Here is a 4031-nt window from a genome sequence, read left to right as displayed (position 1 = left end):
ATGTATATATATATTCGCGTGTGTGTGTGCCTGTGTACGAATGCAAGTATCACTGCATTTCCTTATGATACTTTCAACCGCTCCAAGTAACTAATCTGTTGCAATGAGACGATATTCTTCCTGGTTCAACTCCCTGGTATTACTCCAGCTTCCTCTCTTCGACTGACTTTACGTAATCGGAAACAATAAAGTAAGAACAAGCGCCTTCCACATGGCCTGCATGGTTTTCTGTTCGTTGTTCTGAATGATTTCATGATCCATACAGTTAGCTGTTTGCACATTGTTAGCATATTCTTAATATGCTCATGGGGTAAATTGGGAGTTAAGAACCCCTTTGGTCACGAATGATCATTCGATTGCACCTCGAAAGTTACCCCCTGAGGCACAAGTCTGGGCAAGGTTGTTTGTGGAAGACCAGCATTCACCCATGCATACCCACCTCCCCTATGTTATCCAAGGGAAAGGCAAAGGGGTCGATACAGGTTGGTACCAGTGACGTCGCAACTCATTTCTACAGTTTAGTGAACTGGAGTAACGTGAAATAAAGTGTCTTGCTCAAGAACACAACACGCAGCCCGGTATGGGAATCGAACTCACGACTTCACGATTATGAGGTTGTTAACCATGCGCCACGCACAGGGAATGATGCATAATAATACATAATTCCATAATATGTTCGTTGTGTATCATTTAGTAATAATATTGATTCTCAGCTCATGCACCTGTTGTATCTTTCCTCTGGCAATCCCTCCTAGTTCATTGTCTTCTAAATAAGGATATGGTTGTTGATTGACTGCTGAATATTCGAAATTTTCCAGCATTGATTTGCATGATGCCTACTTTCAGTCTATTTGTATACGTTTAATTTCAACAGAAATAAGTGTTGCTGATTACCTGTGATAGTTTTAGATCATCAACGTATCTGGTGAGAACGGCTGACTGCGTGAGTAAGAATAAGTCTTATAGAGCCACTACAAACAGTAATGATCCCAATACCGTTCCCTGAGGGACACCTCATAGAAATATTATCTCCTCTGATCAGGAACTATTGATTGCAACCTCTTAACTTCTAAAATGCCAGACGGTTAGTCTTTTAGTCATCCAACTAAACTGGGATCATATTAGGTTGTGTGATATAATTCTCTGATCAGCTTCTTCGAAGGCCCTAATAATGTCTAGATCAAGATTTCTCAATCGGGGTCTATATAAGATTTTGGGAGGTCCACCGATGCGATATAGTAAATTGGGGGTCCATGGTAATTTTTCAGGGGCCATGGAAAAGTTGTGCTTCAGACCAGTAAAGTTTAAACGCAATGAATTGATTACACGTCCACAATACATACAATATTTAAGCACTTTCTATACAAGTCCTAAAAATATTTAGCTACAATAAGATCTTTTTAACATTGAATGGCTATGAGAGTCCATCCGAGTAGAATTGGGATCAAAGGGGTCCATAGAAAAAAAAAAAAAATGATCGAGAACCCCTGCCCTAGATATATCACTTGCACGTATGAATGATTGAGTTGCTGTCTCAATACCCTGTAAAGCGACTCCTCCCTGGTCGGAAGCCGTGAAGGGTGTCAGTGCAGTAAGTCGTTTCGTTCAATAAACGTAACCAGCTCTTCTCAAATTATTATTTGTTGCATTATTTAGCTGATGTTTCAGATCAGAGAGACAAGCCTGGAACTTGTAAGAACTCCACTTCTCCCTCCTTTATGGACAGGGAACTTTGTGCGATCTTTTAATTGGTAGAAAGCGGCTACCATTTTCCAGAATGCTTTAAAATGTATCTGCTCTGGTTATGCTAAAATTTTTTTTTACGTGTCTTTAAGCGACTCGCTGACAATCTATCAGAGCCCATCGCTGAGCTTAAGCTTACATTTTCCATGTCAAAGTAATCTTTACGTACAACTAAAATGCTGAAGAACTCATATGGCGTATTTATTCCCATTATATCGAGCAGGAAGCCTGGAATTGTTCATTCAGAATTTCACTTATGCTTTTCTTCGCACAGTGGCCTCATTTCGTAAGGTGCATATTTTGAAAATTTATAGAAGACCTTAGAGTTCGCTTTTGCTTTAATTATTTCCTACACCTCTTGTTCATCTTTCTATCCTCTCCTTTTCTTAGCAAACACAAAGTTTTGAATCTCTAGAAATGTTCAATTTAAATGGAAACCATACCTTCTTTTATTTGTTTATTCTTCGTTTCATCGGGAATGTTCTGTCTCTATCTTTAATCTTTAATACTTTCGTACACTATGAGGCTTCTTTCTTGCACAAATCTAAAGCATAGGATGCCATTATTGACAAGAATTCTTTAATTTTTAAGTACTTGTCTTGCATTCATACTTTTGGGACATGCATGCATACATACATACATACATACATACATACATATACATATATATATATACACATACAAACATATATATACATGTATATATATATATATATATATATATATATATATATATATGCACACACACACACACATATATATACATATGAATACATTCAAACAAAAAGACAAAGACAAACGAATATCTAATACACCTGTTTCATAATTTCCTTTAGGTTACATCATAACTTCGATGCAAGGTTACATGCATAATTTATTCACAACGCATGCACACATTAAAGATGTGACCTGGAGTGAAATGCGAAACAGCTGTAATCATATGAAAATATCAAATATTCTTTTGCCGCTTACTTGTCTACTTTCACTTTACTTATTTTCTTTCTTATTATGTACTTCACGGTGGAAATATTACTATTCGTGTATCCTACATTTGCAGATGCAGAATCAGATTAAATTACAACGATGTGTGACTTGATGACCACGTCCCGGCTACAGTGCTTACTGTGAGTTCCACTTGATTCTCCAAATCCATTTTTTTTGCTTTATTCCTGTATATATTTAGGTGTGGTTGTGGGTGTGTGTGTATGAGTGTCTGTGTATCTGTACACACACACACACACACACACACATACATATATATAAATTTCTTTCGTAATACTCATTTGTTTCTTCACAGTTGCTCGTTTTTGCCACGTCCTTAGAATCTTCATCGTTAAAATGGACAACAGTATCTGTTTGATTGTCAAATTAAAACAGCCATCTTTTCAAACCGTTTGGCAACATCAGATCGCTCCATCCAGATTTCCCTCTCTTCTATCTCTGATGTATTTTGCTCCAGCAGATATTGATGCACACGATGGTAATTCTTTGAAGTGATTCCCACTTGAATTGAAGGACAAAAGGGCCGAGCCTACGGCATGCCACCCTCATACAAAGGTGACGTCAACATAACGGCACTGGAGACTTCAGCTATAATAGTCACTGGTACGTCGTGCCACAACTCATATATATGTACATATATACATATGCATATAGATACATACATATATATACATACATACATATATATATATATATATATATATATACATACACACACACTTACATATACATATATATAAATATACACAAGTACATAAATAAATGCAGTCTCTCGGTATGTGTATATGCATACACATATATATATATACATATTGATACACACATATATATATATATATATATATATATATATATATATATTGTACGTATATATATGTTTGTGTATATATGTATATATATATCTATATATATCTATTTATATATATAAATAAATATATAAATATACATATATACACACATATACATATGCAGGTATCTCTCTCTCGCTCTCTCTCTCTCTCTCTCTCTATATATATATATATATATATTATATATATATATATATATATATATATATATACGTGTGTTGAAACAGATGTTGTTGTACTTGGGGATGGTCATATTGCCAGTTTAGCCAATAAAAACACACGCACTGTATATTTGGTGTTAATTTGCTTCAGCTTTATATTACATTAATCTTTATTACATTAATAAGATTAAGATTAATGTAATATAAAGCTGAAGCAAATTAACACCAAATATACAGTGCTTGTGTTTTTATTGGCTAAACTGGCAATATGACCATC

The sequence above is a fragment of the Octopus bimaculoides genome, chromosome 12 (genome assembly GCF_001194135.2).
Source record: "Octopus bimaculoides isolate UCB-OBI-ISO-001 chromosome 12, ASM119413v2, whole genome shotgun sequence".
Lineage (NCBI taxonomy): Eukaryota > Metazoa > Mollusca > Cephalopoda > Octopoda > Octopodidae > Octopus > Octopus bimaculoides.
The sequence above is the reverse complement of the archived record's forward strand: the minus strand, read 5'-3'. Positions refer to the sequence as shown.